General features: G+C 44.8%; 1 protein-coding gene across 5 annotated transcripts in view; it reads right to left on the reverse strand.

Annotated features, from left to right (window-relative positions):
- TSNARE1 (t-SNARE domain containing 1) overlaps positions 1-15217 on the reverse strand; it is a 450161-nt gene extending 434944 nt beyond the window's left edge. For 4 of the 5 annotated variants that reach the window (XM_059867827.1, XM_059867836.1, XM_059867801.1 and 1 more), the window contains exon 1: positions 15154-15217. The gene's annotated coding sequence lies outside the window, so the exon portion shown is untranslated. The remainder of the gene's footprint in view (positions 1-15153) is intronic. The other variant, XM_059867818.1, reaches the window with a different exon arrangement.
- Positions 15218-17401: the final 2184 nt, after the last annotated feature.

Here is a 17401-nt window from a genome sequence, read left to right on the forward strand (position 1 = left end):
TATCCATACATTAGGAAAGCTTTGCTTTTGGCCTACACAATGTCTGTTGACAATGGAATACACAGACAAAAAAAAAGGAAACAAAAGAACACTTCTTCCCTTTCATTTCAGGGTGCAAACATTAGGGGATGTCTAGTGAAACACAGCAAGTAATTTTCATTTTCTGCAATTTGTGATTTCACATTATTGTCATTTCCCCCTGTTTAGCCATGTCATGTTTCATAGTCAGTGTTAGCCAGTTAAACTGGTTTTATTATGTTTTCACTACATTTTTACTACATTTCCAACAAATAGAAAGCCCCTGCAAATATAGGGATTGCTGAGAGAGAACCACACCACTGAGACAACCAAGTGGACCCAGCACTGGACTTTTAAACATTTTCAGGGATGTGATTCCATCACTTTCCTCAGCACTCTGTACAATGCTTGACCACGCTTTCAGTGACAAAATTTTTCCTAGATCCAATCCAAACCTCGCCTGGTGCAACTTGAGGCCATTTCCTCTCATCAGGAACAGCATCTATAAGGATCCAGAAACTCAGATAACTCTGGAGACTGTAATGATATCATAAACTCATTTCCCACACACATTTTCACAACTGTTTGTGGGGTTTTTTGCCCAAATTTGGAAACCAATGCTCCAGAAGGAATTTAAGACACTTTTAATGCAGTCTATTATGCTTTAATAAAAAAATGAAAGAGAAAAGAAGAAAAAGAATGGCTTAGGCAACTCAGGTAGAGGCACTTATACACTGGGCAAAGTATGGAAATAAAAATATTACAGACTTTTTACAGCAATTAATCCTCAAAGAAAGTGTTTTAATGAAAATGCTGATACTTTGGGCTTGTTTTAAGCAGGAGGAGCATCACCACACAGGAGACAGCCTTCCAGACTAACCATGAAAGCCTTCTAATCCCTCCTTACGATGGGATGGTGGGGAAAGTAAAATCACATGGGATGACATCGGGGCCAAAGAGAGCAGCAAAGGATGCCAAAGGAGCTCCTGCCTTGAGTTTTTCTACCCTTAGAAAAACCATCCAATTACCCTTTCTTCCTCTTTGATTACACAGTCGACTTCAACACCCTCAAAAGCCAACACCTCCAAAACATGGGGACAAAATAATGATTAGGAGCCTTTAAGTTAAAGTACAGTACCCAGAACCAGCTTTCAAAGACAGGGTAAATAAGGAAGACCTTTAAATTTTAAGACGCTGCTCAGCAGCACCTTGTCATGCCACATCACACAACACTTCTTCCTTGTTATTTCTCTGGCCAAAGGTCAAAATTCCTCTTCCCAAGAGACAAGCCTTCAGATTAAAAGAGTGGTGAAACTTTTACATCCAACTAATTCAGGAACAATCCACATCTCCATCCTGGAGACTTTCCTACATATGATTTATTGCAATTGAAGGCAGGGAGAAATAAATGAAAAAAATTGTCTCAAACAGGCAGTCCTGCTCCAATTGAAAACAGAATTATTTGTGCAGCACACAAAGTCCAGCACTGAAATTTCAGGAAGTTCTTGGATGCTAAGGTAGGAGTTTTTATCAACCTCATGTAGCTTTGGGACAAGCATTTTTAAACTGCCTGTACAAGCAAAAAAACAGTGGTAATTTCAATTTTTCAGCACAAGCTAAACCATGGCACACCCCATCCTGCCAAGTGGGGGTTCAGGTTCTTAACTGTAGAAACCTGGTGGTCCAATTTCCCAGAAATATCATTATGCCCATCTCCCAGAGCACCTAGGGCAGCCCTAGGAGGACAAAAACCAATACTGGAATGATCAAATCCACACCACATTGCACATGAGACTTCTTGCCCATCCATCTTCTCCTCATCTCATTGTCCCACCAGTTCCATCCCATGAATTAATGTTTTCTTCTTCAATTCAATCTTTTTCTGGTGGTTTCTCCACAGCAGGGCCTCTCCTTTGTGTCCCTCTTGCATTCTCCATACAGGAATAGAGGGATGTGATCCTTGGTTGGCATCCCCTGGGACAACTCCGTTATAGGGAGGAATTAATGACAACTCTGCCCACCTGCAGATTTGGGGGTTTTTTTTAAGCCATCGTGTATGTAACTCACATGATGTCAGTACAGGAATATCACACTGAGGCTCTGGAAAGTAAGGGGCGGGTTTTCCTCGTTTCTATGGTTATGAGCAATTTTAATGACCAACCTAAATAAAAAGGCTGGAAGAGAGAGAAAGTAGGAAGGAGTGAGGTGGGCGTTTAATTTTGATTGACAAGACAGAGCAGAACTAGTTAAGATCTGTCAAATGCTTGCTGAGGATCACAAATCCTCAGCACATTCTACGGCAGACAGAATTAGTCTAAATGCACAGCTTTACAAAAATATTTCTTATCTGCTGAGATCAGAGTTCAGCATTCCAGCTGCCCCACAGAAAGCAGCTGATGTCGTAGCTACCCAAGGAACTAAGGTAGGGCCAGAAAAAAAATACATGTATATTTTAATTGTTTGTATTTGATTTTAAAGTATTAACATCTACAATGTCTTAATTTGTCTTATTTTTTGTCTCTGACCTATATAAATAAAAATGCTTATATAAGATGACATCATTCTCAAGATTGTTAACTACTAAGACAACAATTTTAAAGCTATTATCAAAGGCTCCACTTTGGAATCACATCTGCATCACATGAAATGTTGTATAAATACAGACTACGGAGATAATTCCTGCAATAAAGACTTTAAAATAGGAGACTGAACGCAGGAGTTGAACACAGATTTGATGGGAAATTTCAGGAAACACAATCTGGAAAGACAAAAACACTGGCATGACAGTCAGCTGTGATGTTCCCTGATACATCACCAAAAAACAAGCTTCGGGGGAAATTAAGAACATTCCTATAAATGAAATAATCAAGAAGGAAGAATAATGGAGAGGTGAAGACCTGGAGCATTTCAAAGTCAGGAGTTTCATCACCTTGGAGCGAAGAATCAATACGTCATCAAGGCACGAGGCAGCATGAGAAGACTAAACCAGAATCTTGTGTTTAAGGCCAGGGAGAAGCAGGATGCACCAAAGGACAGACACAAACAAGATCCAAGATGTGCCTTAACCAAACTCAGAAGACTTTTTTCTTGTTCTCAGTTGGCTCTGTTGGGATGCAAGCAGGACACAATGATCTTTACAGGGCTACACACCTATGAGCTTTGCTATTTTATAAAATGATGTTAGAATTTTAAGGAGAAAAAAACTCAGCAAGAGAGGATGAGGCTACAAAAGAGGGAAGTCAACAGCTCCTGAGATGCCTGCCAAAAGGATCTGCACTTAAAGCATGCAGTTCTGGCAGAGAACATTCTCAAAATCTGATATTTAAAAGTCTCATGATGTTGGAACATGTAATTAAAGTAAAAGGATACAAGTGAACTAAGATCTGATCAACACAAACTTGTATCAAAGTCAGAATGTGTTCCCACAGAGTCTCAGCCACCTGGTTCTTCCATGCTTCATTCAAAGTGAGAAAAATTAGCTACCAACTACTTTTAATCCCACTCAAAATCATCCCTCTCCTGCCTCTAAAAAGGGATGGATTTGTAACAGTCTTCAAGAATTAAAGAATTCCAAACAAACCCCAAAATTCACATGTTATTTAATTTACTGCCTCTTTTCAATTCTAGAGCAATATATTTGTTACAATATGAACCTTTTCTTTAGCTATCAATGCCCAGGCACTGATGGGTGAAGGAAACAAAGAATAATGAAAACACCTACAATTTCATCCTTGCTCCTCAAGAACTGGAATAAATGAAAGCATTCAAATCCTCTGTTGAGAAGAGCCCTGAGGAGAGGAAGGACTTGAGGATATTGGTGGATGGGAAGCTTGACATGACATTATAAATGGCAATGTGGCTGCTCCATCCCTGGAAGTGTCCAAAGCCAGGCTGGACAGGGCTTGGAACAACCTGGTCTACTGGAAGGCATCCCTGCCCACAGCAGAGGGTCAGAACAAAATGATCTTTCAGATCCCTTCCAAATCAAACTGTTCTAATATACTACAAATTTACTGCTGTTTCCTTCCTAGTTGTGCCAACACGAACTCAACAGCCAAGAAAATAAAAAAAACCCCAACAAAAATAAGGAATTCATGTGTGATCTGATTTCTTACTGCAAGGTTTCCAACAGCCAAGCCATCCATCACCAAGTTGAAGAGAAAAGTCAAAGCAGTGTGGAATCAGCTGGCACAAGCTCATTTTTTAACCAGGTAATGCCTCGAAACCTCCCAAACCAACTCTGCTGCCATCAGAGCCTCCTCTTCCTTGGACAGCGCCCAGGAACTGCTCGCAAATGAAATCCAACCAAATTTATTGCTTCTGCAAGCCTGGAAATTTCAGTTACAGAGGTGACATGACATTTTGTTTCACCAATGCTAATCTAATACCTTTTTAAAGGTGCATACGTTTCACCCTGTTGGCTTCCAACACTGAATTACCAGCTCTGCTAAGCTTCAGAATAAACGAGACGAGCGTGGCCTCCAGGCAAAATCCCTTTGCTGTAATCTTTATTCAAAACACACCGCTCTGGAGCCTTGCATGCATTGCCAAAAATCGCCTTGAGGTTTGCTCTTAAGATGGCAATTTGCATATCAACATTTTGCTGCAGAGCTTACCCAATGTCCCCGCTATTATTTTAATACTCTGCTGTGGGCGGCCCCCTGAGCAGCTCACAGAAGTGCAGGCTAAAAATATTCCTGCCTTCCCCACCGGCTCCACACATGACCACAGCGAGCGCCGGCTCGGATGCAAAGCCGGCAGTGATGGCATCCACCCGCCTCTCCAGGAGGATGCTCAGGCTCCAAGGTGCTCAAAAAAACATGGCAAGAAGAAGAAAAGTAGCTCTGCATGGATGGAGGAAAAATGCACAGGCTCTGGAGGAGGAAGAGTGCAGAAAGAACTGGTTTTACAAGGGCAGCAGGAGAGGTTTATCTGCGTGCGAGACATTCTTGGGAAAACACATTCAGAGGTAATAAAGCAGGTGAGGGAGGCACCGCCTGGGATATGAATTTAAGATGATGCTGAACAGAGGAAGGGGAAGAATTCTCAAGCACAGAAGGGGAGCGATGCCGGGCGGACGCGAGCACAGCCTGATTCATGCCCCAGAAGGGAGATCCCAATCCCGCTGGCAGCACCAGGTTGACGACAACGCATGAAAAAACATGGATTGCAGGTTTTTCTCCTTGCCCTCCTCCCCCTCGCCCAGCAAACCTCAGGCTCAGAGGTTGTAATTATTTCTGGCAAGGTGTAAACAGGTCTGGGAGATGAAACTGAAAACTGGAGCTATTTATGAGATGCCACGCAGGGAATTGGCATCGGAGCCCGGCTACCAAATCAGTGAGCGCAAGGTCACCCTGGTCTGCTCAGGAGAACTTTACAAAGTGATTTTCAGACAGACAGGCAAAATATCCAGGCTCAGTCTGCCCAGGATGGTGAGTTAATCGAAACAGAGGGTGGAGAACCACCAGAGAACATTGCTTCAGCCAATAACAAGGGATTTATCATGATGCTTTGAGATGATGTCCATCGAGATGACATCCACTCATGACAACTAACTGCCTCTCTGAGGTGTGGGAGAGGAGCAAGGAGGACATCAAGTCCAGAAGTGTCCCTTGTCCAAGTTGTTGCAGAGGAAAGCAGCCAAGGGACTCACCTGCCTGGAACAGTTCCAGGCCATATTGGATGGAGCTTGGTCTAGTGGAAGGTGTCCCTTCTCACAGCAAAGGGATTGGAACAAGATGATCTTGAAGGTCCCTTCCAACCCAAACCCTTCTATGATCTGCATGTAAATGACCAGTGGAGACCACTCACCCCCTTACCCTGCAGGCCACCAATTGCTTCCAAGGATTACTGTCCCAACCCAGGAAGAACCACAAATTTTGAAAAGTAATTTCCTTTCTGCTGGTGGAAGAAAGAAGCCAAAGCCAAACTGTCCCAGCAGGAGGATCTCACACCCTGATGGGGCTGAAGGAGCAAACCCACAAAACAGCGACCGAGGAAAATTCAAAAAGTCTTCTTTGTCTCACCAGGAAGGAAACAAAAAGAGATGGCCAAATTCAGGAAGTACACGCAGAGAGGCAGTGTGTGCCCCTGGGGATAGCAGGATCTCCAGGCTATTTTCTGCACACTCTTTATATTCTGTGCTCAAATGCCTCACAAACAGGACTAGGATGCACAACTCTGTTTCTGAGATTATACCTAAATTATAATAATTGTTTATATGGAAGGCAAACACAGGGCAGTAGGAAAAGAACTGGCCAAAGAGAGAAGAGCAAGCCTGAAGACTTCAGAGCCTGTGGGATATCTTTATATAAGAAAGGAAACAAAGGTACACCTGAACAGTGTGCAAAGAAATAGAAATTCAAAAAAGAAAATTAAAAAGCAGACCTTGGTTTCAATGCACAGGGAAGAGGATTTTGACAATTAATTTGCCAGTATTCTCTTAAGAGGGAAAAAAATCCCAACCCACCAGAATATGAGTCTCATGATTGTCCTGTTTGGAACAAATGAGAGAAAACCAGAGAAGCTGTGGATGTCTCATCCCTGGAAGTGTTCAAGGCCAGGTTGGATGGGGTTTGGAGCAACCTGGGATAGTGAGAGGTGTTCCTTCCCATGGCAGGGGATTGGAAGTAAGACCCTTCCAACCCAAACCATTCTAGGATCCTATGAAACCCACCTGCTTCAGCTCTGAAGATGATCAACAGGAAAATATCTGTAGTGAAACTCTCAGTTTGCTTTTTCAAATTCAAAGGTGCCCCGTTTTACACAAATATTGCAATCCTGTTTTCACCACTTGCTAAGACGTCTCTCGAAGGGCTTGGTTTGGGCACTTGGCTAGGACAGAATCCATTACATTTTTAGAAAACCAACCCGTAGCTATGAAACCTCCCTATGGTGCATGATCAAAACATGGAAGGGCTTTGGAAAGCACACAGTTGTTCTCCAAAAGAGAAGTGTCAAAAAGCTTTGGACAGCATTTCTCAGGCTTCCACACCCACATTTTGCCACCTACTACCATCTTTGAGCACTTGCTGTTAATGGAAGCTGGAGGTCCTTGACACTGAGAAATTGAACATCTAACATGCAGTAACCTCAACACAGTTTAAGCACCACTATTTTAATTATTTTAGAGTTTTACCATATTTATATTTAGTAAAAGTAGATTTAGTAAAAGGACTTGATTTTTCACCATCACTACAGCTCTGGATCGCTTTAAAACCAGCATGGGAGGGTCTGCAAGAGGATGGGGAGGATCAGGAAGTTGGACAAACTTTCCTGATCACAGCTGTAAGTATTCACCATGGCCTCATCCTGCCCACATCAATCCCACAGCACTTTTGGCAGAGAAAAGACTAAAATTTTAAATTTCTTAAAACAAAGGCCAAAAAAAACAGAACAAAAAAGCAAACAAAACCACATCCAGTATTATTATATATATTTGAGTTTTATATATATGGTCTTATGCATTATATTACAAGAATTAGTTGTTAATTTAATAACATATGTATATTTGTAAGCTTAATTTTTCATACTTTTCCCCTGAGCATCCAGAACGTGCAGGAGAATATTTGATGGGACAGACATCAGGGTCACAGCAGCAGCGACAGACCCTTGGGTAAGGGAGCAGCTGGAGATTACCAGGCACACAACAGAAGACATCAATACACTTGGGGAAGGTAAATCACATCTCAAGCTATGTAACACTATGTCTAAATTTGTATAAATCAGGTATTTAGAAATTAGGAGATTCTCATGAGAGTCTAGAAAGTGAATAGTGTCACAAAGGATCACAAATCAATTGTTTTTGTGGGGAAAAATATAGTAAAAAGCTGTATTAAGGTTTAGCTCTTGATACAGTTGACACAAAGGAAAATCTAAAGCCCTGCAGCTTCTAACAAGAATTTCTGTCACATACAGGGTTATATGAAACAAGGTGCTACCCAGCACTTCTGCAGCCTCATCAACCTCCCCCATCTCCAGATGCACAGCCACATTTTTATCTCCAAAATCAGAAGAACTTGGAGCACGGTGCACATCTCTGTGCTGGGATACAGGATGCTGCAAAGCATTTGCTAATAATTCAGCTCAAACCAAATTGCAATTACCTACAGTGAATTGCAACCACTGGTACCTGTGATCCTGAGCATTTCCCATCCCTGGAGCGTCCACAGCCAGGCTGGATGGAGCTCTGAGCAGCCTGGTCTGGTGGAAGGTGTCCCTGCCCATAGCAGGGGCTGGAATGAGATGATCCTGAAGGCCTCTTCTAACCCAAACCATTCTATGGTCCAATGAATCTAAAACTGAAGTGACTATTCCACAACTTGTAGACCCAGTGAGACATCATCCAAATCTTCCCTGAACAACCCAGGAGGATTTTGTTCCTCTAAGACACCCCAAAAACTGGGGCACACAAGCTGGGCAGGCAGCAGCACTGCATGAGGATTGTAGTGACAGTCATGAGATGTCACACGTCAGTAAATCACAGAATCACAGAATGGTTTGGGTTGGAAGGGACCTTACAAATCAGTTCATTCCAAACCCCTGCAATGGGCAGGGACACTTTCCACTAGAGCAGGTAGCTCAGCTTCTTCAGCTTAAAGCCATTCCCTCTTTTCCTATCACAAAAAATAAGGGAATTTTAAAGTGGGGGAAGAAGGATGAAGAAAACAGAATTCCTGGCTTTGTATGGGATTTTTTTACAAAGCAGCCATTAATAGCAAGTTTGGGAGTTCCCTCATACCATATTTGAGTCTCTGGCATCTCACACAGCCCAGAAATGGGTTAATCCAAAAATCTGGGTCATAACACCTCCAAATCTGCCTGGTTTTCACATGTAGAAAAATAAAGGAGGTACCTCCCTCCTCCACGCAGAAGCATCACAAGAAGATTCATTAAAAATGAAAAAAAAAGCAACAGGTTTCAGCAATGAGCATGATCAAAGTCTCTCGTGGAAGAAGAAAATGTTTTATTTTACAGAAATAAGAACTATGGCAACAGCTCTGGAATAAAATCCTACAGCACGGCTGTCTCCTGCACTCCTTTACTCCATGCACCAGATGATGGAGGAGTCCTACAAGGGGAAAAAAAATACATGGCCAAGTTATTCAAGACCAGAATGACAATAAATGTATGCAGAGAGGAGAAGGAGGACTAATAAAGTCCTTAATAACCTCAAAAAATCTAATTTTTGCAATGCCTGGCTTTGCAGCAGGGGGGACAGCAGAGCAAGAACAAAACAAATGCTACACAATGAAGAGCATCAAACATTTTGCAGTTATTTTCTGCTTTTATTTAAGAAAGAGATGACAGAGTGAAGAGATCATCACCTAACCCAACATCAGTATTTACTTCCAAAAAAAAGGCATTTTACAAAAAATAAAAATAGTAAGTATAGGTATTGCAGCCAAGTTTGACTTCATTCAAGGAGTAGCTGGAAAATATTTTCCAGATTTTTCTTGCAGCATCCCAGCAGATGAACTGACAACACACCTAAATGGCCCTTGAGAGAGCTTTTCCCCACAGCTCTGCATCTCAGAAAAAAAAAATTCAAAACCACCTGCTGATACACCATTTCTTCTTATTTTGTACCAATCTTCAGGATATATTTAAAAAGCAACTGATTATCAGTGCAATCTTTGCTTTTCTAATGGACACACAAAATGGACATAAAAAAATAAAAAAGATAATCCATCCTGCCTCTTTTTTATTTTAGTTAAATGCTATTTTTTCCATCATCAGAAACACTGCAGAGATGTGCCCATGCACTGCAACAAAGAGATGGCACCTGCCTACTGAATTTCCTGACTAGTGACACTTTGAAGAAAAAGAGTTTTAAATAGAAACCTCCCTGCAAGTGTTAAATCAGATTAATTTAACTCTTGCTTTATTTAATCTTAGACGCCACCATTTGCAAGGCAAGCAGAAAAAAAAAATAGGGAGTAGGATTCTTATCTTGACCATATTCTTTGGGAAATACAGTGCATTATTAAAAACCACAAATAGCCTTTCTGACAGCAAAATACAGAAACTTCTGGCTATTTTGCAGTAGGAAAAAAGCACCAATATTTTATGAAGCTTTCTGTTCACTCAGCATCAAGTGAAGGGCAGAGCTTTCCTCCAGCCTTGTGGTGCCCAGTGGCAGTGCCAAAAACACCAACGCCAGTTTGGAGCCACACTTTGGATTTGCACATGGCAAAAAGTGTTCTGCAAAATACAATGCACTTTGAAAGGTTGGTGATGCTGCTGAGGAAGATGTTTTGCAGCATTTCCCCCACAAACACCATCATGTAGGTACACTGATACTCCAGTTGGGAGTTAGGCTCATGCTTAAATAGCTGGATTAAATTTAGACTTGAGGGGATCATGTCATAAGAAAACACACACATTCTAATGGTCAGGAGTCACGGAATGGTTTGGGCTGAAGGGACATTAAAGATCATCCAGTTCCTACCCCCTTTCCATGGGCAGGGACACCTTCCACTATCCCAAGTGCCCATGCCCCATCCAAACTGGCCTTGAACATTTCCAGGGATGGGGCAGCCACAGCTTCTCTGGAAAACTTATGCCAGGGCCTCTCCACCTTCACAATAAGGAATTTCTTTTTAATATTGAATCTAAATCTGCTATCAGTGGGAAGACATTCCCCCCTGTTGTATCACTCCAGGCCCTTGTCCAAAGTCTCTCTCCAGTCTCTTGGAGCCCTTTTAGGCACTTTAAGGGACTTTATAGCCTCCCTGAATCCTTCTCTTCTCCAGGCTGAACATCCCAGTTCTCCCAGCCTGGCTCCAGAGCAGAGGGGCTCCATCCCTCTGATCCCCTTGGTGGCCTCCTCTGGACTTGCTCCAACAGCCCCAAGTCCTTCCTGTGCTCTGCAGGTGGGGTCTCACCTGAGAGGAGCAGAGAGGCAGAACAACCCCCTCAGCTGCTGCCCACCCAGCTTTGGATGCAGCCCTGGACAACACACTCGGATTTCTGGGCTCCAAGTGCAGTGGCTGGGTCATGTCCAGCCTCTCATCCACCAGCACCCCCAAGTCCTTCTCCACAGAACTGCCTTCAATCTGTTCATCCCCCAGCCCAGTCACCAGAGGTGGAAACACAAGACCATCCATGCCCTGGGTGGAAAGATTCATCCATCCATCCATCCATCCATCCATCCATCCATCCATCCATCCATCCTCACTGGGACCAAACCTGGACACACAATTCCTTTCCAGTGCAATCAGCCTTTGCCCTGACAATGACAACTCCAACCCTAAATAAAACAGAGGCTCCTCCTGTCCACCTAAAACCCTCAGGTGTCATCAATTTCCAGTCCTCTGAAGCACCAGCAACCCTTGGAAGGTCCATCAAAACCCAAATGAGAGTCACCCAGCTCATCCCACTGCACAAAGCAGGTAAACTGTAGGAATGAGGATAATAAAGATGGGAAAGCAAATTACAAGTTTTTAACACTTTCATCAAGCAGAATGTGTTTATGGTACAGGCACGGAATCAAAAGTGTTATTTTTATCTTGATATTATTTGCCCTTTCACACTTGGTATTTAAGTATTCCTGAAATCCCAGAAGAACCAACAATTCAAAATACCATTTTATATACATATATGTATATATATATATATATATATATATATATATATATGGAAGGGGAGGCACAGACTCATTCATTTTCAGCTTCCCTCTTTTATTTTTCTTTTCAATTACATTTTAAGGGCTGTAATATCAATGTGCAAATTTATCAAGACACTGAATATTTATTTTTCCGCCACTTCTGGTAAAGATTCTCCAGACCCAGAGCAGGCAGGGAGACCTGGTCACACCAGAGGGTTGTGTGATGAGGAGTAAATGATAAGAAGTTTAAAATATTTAAAATAAATAAATAAATAAATTAACCAATAAATCAATACAGCTGTGAGAAAATGAATGAGGCTGCTTGCACAAGAGAGGGTGGGAATAACATATTGTAATATTGAAATCTCTGTTCTACCAGTCTCTTTTAGCCAATCTCAACTAAATAACTTACAGAGTCACAAAACACTTTGGAGTGGAAGGGACTTTTAGGTTCATCCAGTTCCAACCCCTGCCATGGGCAGGGACACCTTCCACTATCCCAGGCTGCTCCAAGTCCCATCCAACCCAGCCCCGAACATTTTCAGGGATGGGGCATCCACAGCTTCTCTGGGTAACCTGGTTCACTGCCTCACTACCCTGTAACTCTTGCTTTAGACACAATAACAGAAGGAAACAGGGATGGAATCTGAATCAGAAGCCTAGATGAGGCAGGACACGTGGCTGCACTGATCAGCCTCTCCCACATCCATCAAAGCTGCATTAGTGGTCAAGCTAATTTTTAGTTGCATTATTAAACAAAAGCAAATCAGGAAGGTGGGAGGCCTTGGAGAGATCAAGGAGGGTGATTTGTTGCATGGATGACCATTGGAAAGTGGGAATCAGTGCATTTAATTAACACTCTAGAAGAAGTCCAGAAACCAGACTGAGGATGAAAGGGAAAAGGATGTTGCAGCTGGCAGAGATGGCAGAGCAGGAGGGCAGCAAGGGGTCAGACAGCAATGCCCTGACACATCAGGGATTTAAAAACCTGAATTTGCATCATCACAAAGAAGAGGGATTTTCCAGAAGGGCATGGGGTTATAGGATAAGGGGGAATATCATTGAGCTAAATGAGGGCAGATTTAGATTAAATTTTAGGAAGAAATTCCTTATTGACACAGTGGTGAGGCCCTGGCACAGGTTGCCCAGAGAAGCCATGGCTGCCCCATCCCTGGAAGTGCCCAAGGCCAGGTTGGATGGGGTTTGGAGCAACCTGGGACAGAGGAAGGTGTCCCTGCCCATGGCAGGGGGGTGGAACTGGATGGTGTTTAAGGTTCCTTCCAACCCAACTCATTCCATGATTCTATGATTAACACTCCCAGAACTCAGCCTGGAAATGAGACAGAAAAGGGCATCACAGCTGGAGCAGACAGCAGAGCAGGAGGGCATCAAGGGGTCAGACAGCATCTGGGCTGAGTCAGTGGTGACTTTAAGACCAGAAACACCTGGACAGGCACATCTGGACCACAGCAGAGGCCAGCAGAGGAGGACTGAGCACTGTATTTTCACAGCCCTACTGCAAAGGGAAAAAATCAGCCTGGAAAAAGGGATAAATGCTTGATAAAGTATAAACCTTATTGCTAAAAAAAAAAAAAAAAAAAAAAAAAGGGGGTGGGGAAAAACCCTCATATTTTAATCAATCCTTCCCACTCCACAGCACACAGCCAGTAAAAATTTAGTATTCAGTCTGCTGAATCCTAAATCCTCTGTGCAGAATAAAGCACAAAGCAAAACTTAGAGCCACCACCCCACGCAAGGGTTTGCAAACAAACATCTCCTTGTTTGCAACACTCCCAGACACAAGGATGCACCTCAAGCTCCAAAATGTCACAGACAACTTCAAATGCTAACAAGAAGAGGGTTCTGCAGGGCGTATTCAGCATGCTGGTGGCAGAATGAAACGTGCTTTCAGCTTTCCAAACGCTCTGCTTTTGATATGCACACAAAGACACCGAGCACTTCCATGGGAACGCGAGGTTTCCCCAGCAAAGTCCACTCCAGCGCCAGATGCCGGAGGTTAATTGTACCCCACAGCTCGGGGGAGCTTTTATTAAAAGCTTCAAACCACAAACACTTTTCCAAGTACAAAAGCAACCCAAAAAAAAGTTTCTGCAGTCAGCCGAGGGCCACCGCAGAAAGCAGCGCTTTGTACATTTAAAAGTGATTTTATTTCCTCTCCTTGTACTTCCAAAGCCAACCCACTGCCTCAAGCTGCTGAATTAGCCTGGAAGGAGGAAAAAGTGATAAATAAACAACATCATGCCCTCTGTGAGGTTAAAATTGAGCAAAAACCTGGCAGGTAACAAGCCAGGAGCAGTTCCCAGCGTTGTCATTGTGCTGGAAATTGATAAAAGGGGGTTTCTCCCTGAGCAGCTGTGGGACAGTGGCAAACTGGGCGCAGGAACATCCCATCCTCACCCAGTCACCGGTGACATGGGACACAGGCGTGGTCCACAGCACCCTCACAAGCGTTCCTCCCTGCTCTGTCCCCAAATCACTCATTACACACAAAAAATGCTGTGAAACAGCAGCCACAGCCCCCAACTGCCACCCAGAGACTCTGTGCCATCCCCGTCCCTATGTCACACACCCCCCCAGCTTGTGCCAGCCCCGCTCTGTCCCCATGTTACACACTGCCCCCTGTGCCAGGGCACTCCTGTCCCCTGTCACATCCCTCTGTGCTAGCCCTGTCCCCATGTCACATACACAACCCAAACTCCTGTGCTAGCCCTGTCCCCATGTCACATACACACCCCAAACTCCTGTGCTAGCCCTGTCCTCATGTCACATGCACACCCCAAACTATGCCAGGCCAGACCTGTCCCCATGTCACACACATACCCCCTGTGCCATGCCTTGTCACCATGTCCCGATGTCACACACCCCCTGTCCCAGTCCAGCCCTGTCCCCATGTCATCATGTCACACACCCCCTGTGCCAGTCCAGCCCTGTCCCCATGTCACACACATACCCCTTGTGCCAGCCCTGTCACCATGTCACCATGTCACACACCCCCTGTGCCAGGCCAGCCCTGTCCCCATGTCACACACATACCCCCTGTGCCAGCCCTGTTCCCATGTCACCATGTCACACACTCCCTGTGCCAGGCCAGCTGTGTCCACAAGGCGCACACACACACACACACACACACACACACACACACACACACACACACACACACACACTCACACCTGTGCCCGTGTCACACACACCCAGCCCAGCTCTATCCCCATGTCACACACACGCAAAGTGCCAAAGTGCCAGCCCAGCCCCATCCCCATGTACACGCCCGCCCCATCCAACCTGTGCCAGGCCAGCGCTGTCCTTATGTCGCACGCCCACACACAGTGCCAGGCCATCCCTGTCCCCATGTCACACAAACACACACCTGTCCCCGTGCCACACAAACCCCCAGTGCCAGCCCAGCCCGGTTCCCGTGTCACACAGCCCCAGTGCCAGCCCTGTCTCACGCTCCCAGCCCGTGTCACCCCCCTGTCCCCACAGCGGGACCGCCGCGCGCCCCTCACCTGCCGCCGCGCACCCGTCACCGCCGGCACCCAAACATCACGTGACCGCTGCGGCCCCGCCCACCACAACCACGTGTCCTTTCCTCCCCCCATCGTTGTAGTCCTTATCCTGCTGATGCCGCCTGCCGCTCCCCCCCTTTGGACTACAACTCCCAGAGCGCACCGCGACGCGGCGTCCCGGCCCCTTCACCCGGCAACCAATCGGCGGAGGTGATGGCCCGAGGGGGCCCCGCCCACCTCTGAGCACCTCCCTGTTCAGGGCGCGGCCCGGGGCCGCCCCTCAGGAGCCGCTGCCCGCCTGCTGCCGCTCCGGGGCATATTTTCTGTTCCACACCCTCCTCATCCTCACCTTCCCCCTCCTCAGGAGCAGCTGAAGGAGCTGGGGGTGCTTATTTTGTAGAGTGGGGTCTGAGGGGGCTCCTCATCATTCTACAGCTCCCTGACAGGAGAGTGTAGCCAGGACGGGGTCGGTCTCTTTTCCCAAATAATAAGAGATAGCCTAAAAGGAAACGACCTCAGGTTGCACCAGGGGAGATTCAAGTAGGATACTAAGAAAAATTATTCACTGGAAGGCTGGTCAAGCATTCTAAAGGGCAAGTAGTAGATTCACCTTTTCCCTGGAAATGCTCAAATAAAGTATAGATGTGGTGCTTGGGGACAGGGTTTAGTGGTGAGTTTGGCAGTCCTGGGTGAATGGTTGGACCCAGTGATCCTTCAGGTCTTTTCCAACCTTAATGATTCTGTGATTCCCTGACAGGTCCATGCCCTCCTTCATAGCCTCACAGTGCCCAGGGCACTGCTACAGAAATAAATTAATAAACCCAACCAACCCACTGCTACTAAAGCCACTAATTCTCTCCAAACCACCACAAATTGCAGCCCGAGACTGAAGGTTCACCCAGCCCAAGTGCTTTGATAGAGCAGTCTGGAGTACAACTATACCTGCGAGGAGTTTGCTTTTTATTTGCCAAGTGACAGCAGCTTTACGTGGTGGCTGGCTTGCAAAAGGAGTTATAAAGAGGATTTTTCTTGATAGGGCCTTTAACCAACAATTCATTTTAACAAGGGACTGACAAGCCAGCTGCCTGTTCAGAAATGGAGTTCTGCACCAGTAGCCCTGCTAAAAAAAGCTTTAAAAGGGCTGAAGGGCCACCTGAGCCTCCATAAACTTCAGGGTTTTACAGCACCGAGCTGCTATCGGAGCAGTTGCCTCCATCTTTTGCTGCATTGATAATCATTTATTTGTGTGGACTCTGAGGAAAATCCCTTAGGAGAAGGGACATAAAAATATACTGATAACGAAATACAGCTGTCTGCTTGTTGTCTGCAAAATCCTCTGACTACAGCTACATGTGCAAAGCCCTGTGTCTTGCCGGGTGGGTATTTTGAGGGGGGAGGAAGAGAGAGTTAATCCTGCAAGAAGCATGGATTACATTTCAAAAACCACTGTGAAAATTTTGCAGTAATTTTCAGTACAAATCATATTTACCTCCAGCGTGAGCCTCATGAAAGTAAATAAGAAAAGAAATATATAAACACGTGCCAATATAAAACAGCCCAAGTATTCCAAGGGACAGCAATCATAAAAATTACAGGGGGATAAATCTCATATGACTGCTTTGGTTTGCAGGCTGCATCTTGCTGGTTTTGCATTTTGGAGCTGGAGAAATACTGCTTAATCAATACGTGCGTTATTCATACAATAATAATGCTGCACATTCTCTTGGGACATTTTTCTTCTGAGGAATTTGAGCTGTTGCAAACCTTCTCATTGTGTGCAGCAGGGCTGGTCCTTGTTATTAACAGCTGCTTATTGATCTGTAACAGCTTTTAGAAAGGCCGAGGGTGGGTTTTTGGCACGGTGTGGAAGTCAGGTCTTTTACATAAGCAAGGCGTTGTGCGTCATTAAGATGTTGCTTTCTCTAAATTCAGGGAAAAAACCCATATAATTAACAGCTTTGTTCCATCCCACAGTGATAACATCTATAAATCTGAGAAATATACAGTCAGCTGTATGGAAACCGAAAGCTCCAGGGGCCAAAATTTTATTAAAACAGCTTAATCTTCATGTTCCTCATCTTTGAGTGGGAGGAAGGTGCCCGTTTTGCAGATGCTGTGTTGCCTTTCCCAAGGTGGAAGCAGCGATTTCATTCCACATGAACAGAACTCCTGGAGATCAGACCCTGAACCTGGAGGGGTTGGGGAAATGTGACTTGGGGGTGAAGTTGTCTGTGTGTTTCTCCTTTGG

Source organism: Haemorhous mexicanus, chromosome 1, assembly GCF_027477595.1.
Source record: "Haemorhous mexicanus isolate bHaeMex1 chromosome 1, bHaeMex1.pri, whole genome shotgun sequence".
Lineage (NCBI taxonomy): Eukaryota > Metazoa > Chordata > Aves > Passeriformes > Fringillidae > Haemorhous > Haemorhous mexicanus.